The sequence below is a fragment of the Odocoileus virginianus genome, chromosome 1 (genome assembly GCF_023699985.2).
Source record: "Odocoileus virginianus isolate 20LAN1187 ecotype Illinois chromosome 1, Ovbor_1.2, whole genome shotgun sequence".
Lineage (NCBI taxonomy): Eukaryota > Metazoa > Chordata > Mammalia > Artiodactyla > Cervidae > Odocoileus > Odocoileus virginianus.
Window position 1 is genome coordinate 75,431,955 of NC_069674.1, and position 8,672 is coordinate 75,440,626.

The following is an 8,672-nucleotide window of genomic DNA, read 5'->3' on the forward strand; positions in this document are numbered from 1 at the left end:
TCAAATAGAATATTTCTTAGGATGAAGAAACTATTATTCTGTACTACATTGTAATAGTGGATAGTTGACATTGTGTATTTGTCAAGACCTTTTAAACTTTATGGGCTTTCCAGGTAGAACTGCCAATGCAAGAGACAGTGGAGACATGGGTTTGATCCATGGGTCAGGAAGATCCCCTGGAGGAGGAAATGGCAACCCACTCCAGTATTCTTGCCTGGAAAATGTGCATGCATTCTCTCTGCTTTAAACTTTACAGCTTTAATTGTAAACCATGATATATGCAAACTTCAAATGTTTCTATGGATCATACATTTTCTGGGAAAAAAAGTGAAGATTAGCAGTCAGCAATACCTTTATATTCATGTTATGATAACAAAGGTTATAACTAAAAGACAAGTGCTTGTAAGTTTCTTTTTTTTTTGCATTTGAACTTGTTACATTTCTTTATTTTTTTTTCCATTTATTTTTATTAGTTGGAGGCTAATTACTTTACTTCATTACAGTAGTTTTTGTCATACATTGAAATGAATTTGCCATGGATTTACATGTATTCCCCATCCCAGTCCCCCCTCCCACCTCCCTCTCCACTCGATCCCTCTGGGTCTTCCCAGTGCACCAGGCCTGAGCACTTGTCTCATGCACCCAACCTGGGCTGGTGATCTGTTTCACCCTAGATAATATACATGTTTCGATGCTGTTCTCTTGAAACATCCCACCCTCGCCTTCTCCCAGAGTCCACAAGTCTGTTCTATACATCTGAGTCTCTTTTTCTGTTTTGCATATAGGGTTATCGTTACCATCTTTCTAAAGTCCATATATATGTGTTAGTATACTGTAATGGTCTTTATCTTTCTGGCTTACTTTGCTCTGTATAATGGGCTCCAGTTTCACCCATCTCATTAGAACTGATTCAAATGAATTCTTTTTTAACGGCTGAGTAATATTCCATGGTGTATATGTACCACAGCTTCCTCATCCATTCGTCTGCTGATGGGCATCTGGGTTGCTTCCATGTCCTGGCTATTATAAACAGTGCTGCGATGAACATTGGGGTGCACGTGTCTCTTTCAGATCTGGTTTCCTTGGTGTGTATGCCCAGAAGTGGCATTGCTGGGTCATATGGCAGTTCTATTTCCAGCTTTTTAAGAAATCTCCACACTGTTTTCCATAGTGGCTGTACTAATTTGCATTCCCACCAACAGTGTAAGAGGGTTCCCTTTTCTCCACACCCTCTCCAGCATTTATTGCTTGTAGACTTTTGGATAGCAGCCATCCTGACTGGCGTGTAATGGTACCTCATTGTGGTTTTGATTTGCATTTCTCTGATAATGAGTGATGTTGAGCATCTTTTCATGTGTTTGTTAGCCATCTGTATGTCTTCCTTGGAGAAATGTCTGTTGAGTTCTTTGGCCCATTTTTTGATTGGGTCATTTATTTTTCTGAAATTGAGCTGGAGGAGTTGCTTGTATATTTTTGAGATTAATCCTTTGTCTGTTGCTTCGTTTGATATTATTTTCTCCCAATCTGAGGGCTGTCTTTTCACCTTGCTTATAGTTTCCTTTGTTGTGCAAAAGCTTTTAAGTTTCATTAGGTCCCATTTGTTAATTTTTGCTTTTATTTCTAAAATTCTGGGATGTGGGTCATAGAGGATCCTGCTGTGATTTATGTCGGAGAGTGTTTTGCCTATGTTCTCCTCTAGGAGTTTTATAGTTTCTGGTCTTACATTTAGATCTTTAATCCATTTTGAGTTTATTTTTGTGTATGGTGTTAGAAAGTGTTCTAGTTTCATTCTTTTACAGGTGGTTGACCAGTTTTCCCAGCACCACTTGTTAAAGAGGTTGTCTTTTTTCCATTGTATATCCTTGTCTCCTTTGTCGAAGATAAGGTGACCATAGGTTCGTGGATTTATCTCTGGGCTTTCTATTCTGTTCCATTGATCTATATTTTTGTCTTTGTGCCAGTACCATACTGTCTTGATGACTGTGGCTTTGTAGTAGTGTCTGAAGTCAGGCAGATTGATTCCTCCAGTTCCATTCTTCTTTGTCAGGATTACTTTGGCTATTCGAGGTTTTTTGTATTTCCATACAAATTGTGAAATTATTTGTTCTAGTTCTGTGAAAAATACCGTTGGTAGTTTGATAGGGATTGCATTCAATCTATAGATTGCTTTGGGTAGTATAGCCGTTTTGACAATATTGATTCTTCCAATCCATGAACACGGTATATTTCTCCATCTGTTTGTGTCCTCTTTGATTTGCTTGTAAGTTTCAAACAAAAAAGGAAAGAATGTGGAATGAGTTAAAAAATACTTTATCAGTTAAAAATAAGGACAGAACATATAGGGTGGAGGGTATAATGCACGTATAGTCATTGTATATTTAAATTAAATACACAGTAATATTAAATATAGAAAGTATTTCAAACAATAAAAATATGTTCTATTTATGTTGAAAATATGTGCCAATTTAAATGTAAGTATACCATAAGGTTGAAAGTAAAAGGAGAAAAAGTTGAATTAGGTAAATGCCAAGTTAAAAAATTAGTTATATTAATATCAGACAAAATAGTCTTTAAAATGAAAGGGTTTGTTAAAATAAGGAATGTTATATTGTAATGATAAGGTTCACAAAATCTAGAAAGATAAAATAATTTTGATTAGTATTTGCCCAAACATATGGCAAAACACACACTAATCAAAGACTCATGATTTGAAATCAAGATATGCACACTCATATTGAGAGATTTGAAAACACCTTTGGTGAGGTTGTTTCATACATTTACAGTAAATAGAGAATGTACTGTCACATTCTGCATTTCATCCTGGATTTCCCTAACCTCTTAAAGAATTTCCAGAAGTCTTATGCTTTTACTTATGGCGCTAGTGGTAAAGAGCCTGCTTGTCAATGCAGGAGACTTTTGAGATGCAGGTTAGATCCCTGGGTCAAGAAGATCCCTGGAGAAGGGAATGACAACCCATTCCAGTATTCTTGCCTGGAGAATCCCATGGACAGAGGAGCCTGGTGGGCTACAAACCTATAGGGTCGCAAAAAGTCAGACATGACTGAAGTGACTTAGCACAGCACAACACATAAATTTCCCAGTCTGTTGATGTTTATGAAGTGTTAGTCCCTTAGTTGTGTAGCTTGCCAGGCTGCAAGAATACTGGAATAGGTAGCCATTCGGTTCTCCAGGGGATCTTCTTGATCCAGGGATTGAACCCAGGTCTCCTGCATTGCAGGCAGATTCCTTACCATCTGAGCCACAAGGGAGGCCCACTGATATTTACAAAGGAGGTATAAATTTCAAGTAGATCCAGGTGGTGGATAGTGCTGATCGGGTTAACTGTATCTTTACTGACTTTTTTCCTGATTGATCTATTACTGAAAGAGAATGTTGAATATGTTATTTATAATAGTGGATTTGCCTGTTTCTCCTTTTAGTTCTATGAGATTTGTCTCACATATTTTGACATTCTTTCGTTAATTGCATACATGTTAAACATTTGTTGTGTTCTTAGGAAATTAACTCCTTTATCATTATGTGATTTTCCTCTGTATCTATGATATTTTTTTGTGTGTTTGATGAAGTGGGCCTTTCCTGAAATCAGTATAGTTACTTCTGCTCTCTCTAGATTGATGTTAGTATAGTATGTCTTTTTCATCCATTTATTATTGATTTGTCAGAATCTTTATATTTAAGGTGGATTTATTGTAGACAATGAGTAACTGGGTTTTTTTAATCCATTCTGATTGTCCTTCAGTTTTCCTTGGTTTATGGCATTTACCCTTAAAATTATTCTTATGTTTAGATAACAATTTTTTTTTATTCTTATGTTTCTTAATTTAATTCTTAAATTAGTGTCAAGATTGGAAATAATTTTCTCTTCATTGGATTTGTTTATGTTTCTTTTTCCTTCCTCTGTTTCTTTCTCCTCTGGTTTAAGCTGAGCATTCTATATGATCTAGTTTTATTTACCCTCTTAGCATACCAATTATACTTGAAATATTTTTATGACTTCTTTGGGGTTTCCAATATACATTTTAAATTAATGCATTAATCTAAGTCCACCTTCAAATTATACTATGCCACCTTATACATTTCCAATTTCTCCTTCTTGTCATTTGTTGTATTAATTTAACCTATCTAAATATTATAATCACACAAAATGTTACTGTAACTACTTTAAAAGTTATCATTTGTCTTCTCTTTAAAGGACTTCTTTGAATGTTTCTTGCAAGAGAGATGAGCTGGTGATGAATTCATTGTTTTTATTTCTCTGAAAAACTCTATTCATCAGTTTTAAAGAATAATTTTATTGCATGTAGACTTCTGGATGTCTTTCTTTTTTTTCTTTCAACAATTTAAATGTTTCACTCCATTTTCTTCTTGTTTGAATGCTTTCTGATAAGAAGTCTGTCACAATTCTTACCTTTGTTCTACAAGTAATGCATTCCTTTCTCCCCTGTTATGCTCTCAGCCCTGACTTCATTCAGGATTATCTGTTTTTGGTTTTCTGAAATGTGACTGTAATAAACCTAGACATAATTTTAAGAATATTTATTTTGCTTTATGTTCTCTAAGCTTCTTGCATTGGTGGCTTTTGTATCTATCACTAATTTTGGAAAGTTTTAGGCCATTATAAATTTACATATTTCTTTGCTCTCTCCCCTCTGTTTACCTTCTAGTTTTCCATTTACTTATGCTATTGTTGTTGCTGTTTAGTCACTAAGTCATGTCCGATTCTTTTTGTGACCCCACAAACTCTAACTTCCCAGGCTCCTCTGTCCATGGGATTTCTCAGGCAAGAAAACTGGAGTGGGTTGCTATTTCCTTCTCCAGAGCATCTTCCTGACTCAGGAATCAAACCTGCATCTCCAAGATTGCAGGTAGATTCTTTACTACTGAACCACCTGGGGCTTCCCAATCTTTTGAAATTACGCTTTCTCCTTTTAGTATTTTATTCTTTTTTTTTCTTTGCAATTTAGTTTGAATGGTCTCTACTGATATACCTTCAAGCTTACTGATTCTTTCCTCAGCCATGTCTACTCTAATGATTAGCCCATTAAAGATATTTTTCATTTCTGAAACAATATTTTTGTTCCTGTTATTTTCTATGATAACTTCTTAGAGTCTCCATTTCTATTCTGATGTCACTTATCTGCTTTTTTCATTGTATCATTGTGTTAATCATAGTTAATTGTTTTAATATTATTTATTTTTTGGAATGCTTTATAATTAATAGACGGAGAAGGCAATGGCACCCCACGCTAGTACTCTTGCCTGGAAAATCCCATGGACGGAGGAGCCTGGTAGGCTGCAGTCCACAGGGTCGCTAAGAGTCGGGCACGACTGAGCACCTTCAGTTTCACTTTTCCTTTCATGCATTAGAGAAGGAAATGGCAACCCACTCCAGTGTTCTTGCCTGGAGAATCCCAGGGACGGGGGAGCCTGGTGGGCTGCCGTCTATGGGGTCGCACAGAGTCAGACACGACTGAAGTGACTTAGCAGCAGCAGCAGCATAGTTAAGAGAAAAACTGAGAGGAAAGTAACAAGGTTTTCTGTATATCCTCTGATCCCACATATACACAGCATCAAAATCTCACACCAGAGTTGTGCCTTTGTTACAGTTCATGAACCTACACTGACACTTTGTTATCACCCAAAGACCATAGTTTTACATTAGAGTTCATTCTTCGTGTTGTACGTTCTTGGTTTGGACAAATGATATATATCTACCATTATACTATAATATAATAACAGTTTTATAATATAATAACAGTTTTATATATAATAACAGTATTATAATACCATAATACATAACAGCTTCACCACCCTAAAGACTCTTGGTGGTCTGACAGTTCATCACCCCCTACCCCTTAACCCTTAGCAACCACGGCTCCTTCTACTGTCTAACTGGTTTCATCTTTTCCAGAGTGTCATACAGTTGGAATAATGCAGTATATAGACTTTTCAGATTAAACTCTTTCACTGAGAAATATGCATTGAAATTTTTCCATGTCTTTTTATGGCTTGATAGCTTATATCTTTTCAGTGGTGAATAATATCTCATTGTCTGTATGGTTCACATTTTATTGTTCTTTTCATCTACTGAAGGACATCTTGGTTGCTTCCAAGTTCTGTCTATTATGAATAAAACTTCTGTAAATATTTGCATGCAGTTTTCTATATGAACATAATTTTCAACTTCTTGGGCAAAGGAGCAAACTATTGTCCGAAATGATTGTATCATTTTGCATCCCGACTAGCAGTAAATGAGAATTCCTGTTGTTCCATGCTGGTCAGCATTTGGTAGTGCTAGTATTTCGCATTTTGGCCATTCCAGTAGGTATGTAGTGGTATCTCCTTGTTTTAATTGGCAATTCCTAATATGATACTATCTTTTTATATGCTTATTTGATATCTGTATGTATTCCCCCACCCAATATATTGAGGTAAAGTTGACAAAATTGTCTCTGTCTACTATGGTCTGAATGTTTATGCCTCACGAAAATTCTCATGTTGAAATCCTAATGCCTGATGAAGTGGTATTATTAGTGGACCTTTGTCAAGGGCTTACGCCTTGATGGTGGAACCTTCATAAGTAGGAATAATACTTTATAATAGTGGTTCCAAGAGAAATGCCTAATCATTTTTGCCCTCTGAGGATACAATGAGAAGTCTAAAACCTGAAATAGGGCCCTCACCAAAGTATACCACTGCTATGACATTGCACTTCCAGCCTCAGAAACTAGGAGCAGTGCATTTTTGCTGTTTATAAGCTACCTGTATGCTATTACAGTTGCACAAACAGACTGACAATATTTAAGGTATATAACATGATGATTTTATATGCTTGCACTGTGTATCTTCCTTAGCCACATATCTGTTAAGATCTTTTCCCCATTTTCTATGTGAGTTATTTGTTTCTTTACTGCTGAGTTTTAAGAGTTCTTTGTACATTTGGATAACAATTTTTTAATTTAATATGTCTTCTACAAATATGCTTTCCCAATGTGACCTGCCTTTTTATTCACTTGAGAGCATTTTTCCATAACATATTTTAATTTTAATGAAATCCAGTGTATCACATTTTTTTTCTTTTGTGAATTATGCCCTAGTGTTGAATTTTAAAAATCATCACCATACTTAACATTATCACAATTTTCTCCTATGTTATCTTCTAGGAGTTCTATAGTATTTCATTTTACATTTAGGTCTATGATCCATTTGTGCTATTTTTGTGAAGAGTGTGAAGTGTTTGTTTAAATTATCTCTCTCTCTCTCTTTTTTTTTTTATTATGTGGATGTCCAGTTTTTCTACCACCATTTGTTGAAAAGATTATTCTTGCTCCATGGCATCCTTTTTCTCTTTTGTCAAAGATCAGTTAACTATATCTTTGTGGACGTACTTCTTCTTTTCCATTGACCTATTTGTTTATGCTTTTGCTAATACCACACTATCCTAATTATTGTAGCTTTATAGTAAATCCTTAATTTGGATAATGCTAGTCTTCAAATTTTTGTCCTTCTTTAATATTGTGTGGCTATTCTGGGTAGTTTGGCTACTCTGGGTATTAGAGAAGGAAATAGCAACCCACTCCAGTATTCCTGCCTGGAAAACCCCATGGACAGAGGAGCCTGGTAGGCTACAGTCCATGGGGTCACAAAGAGTTGGACACAACTGAGTGACTTCACTTTCACTTTAATTCTGGGTTTTAGCTTTCCATATAAACTTTAGAATTTATTTGTTGATATCCACAAAATACCTTGCTGAAATTTTGACTGTGATTCTGTTAATAGATCAATTTGGGGAAAACTGATATCTTGGCAACCTTGATTTTCCCTATTGATGACCACAGAATAGTTCTCCATTTGTTCATTTTTTAAAATTTATTTTATTCATTGGAGTTTTTTAGTATTTCTCACATTGATCTTATATATTTTTTGTTAGATTTATAACTAAGTACCTAACTTTGGTGTGCTATGATGTTATAATTTTAAAAATTTCAAATTACGTTTGTTCCTGGCTTGTGTATAGAAAAGCAATTGATTTTTTATATTAATCTAATGTTCTGTAAATTTTCTAGGGTGATTATTAGTTTCAGAAGGGATTTTTTGGTCAGGTTTTTTTTTTTGTTTAAGATTTTCTACATAGGCAAACATGTCATCCTTGAAAAAAGATATTTGTATGACTTCATTTCTAATATGTACATCTTTTAGTTCTTTTTCTTGTCTTCATGCATTACCTAGAAGTTCCAGTACAATGTTGAAAAGAAGTAGTGAGAGGGGACATCCTTATCTTGCTCCCAATCTCAGCATAAAAGCTTCTAGTTTGTCGACATTAAGTACAATGTTAGCTGGGTGGATGTTCTTTATCAAGTTGAGAAAGGTCTCCTTTATTCCTAGTTTACTGAGAGTTATTATGAATAGGTGTAGGATATTGTCAGTTGTTTTTCTGTATCTATTGATATGATCACATGAGCTTTCTTCTTTAGCCTGATGTAATGGATTACTTTAATTGATTTTTGAACATCATACCAGCTTTACATACCAGGGTCATGGTGTATAATTATTTTTATACATTGTTAGATTTAAATTGCTAATACTTTGTTGAGGTTTTCACAAGAGAAAATGGTTTATAGCTTTTTGTTGTTGTTGTTATTGTTGCTATT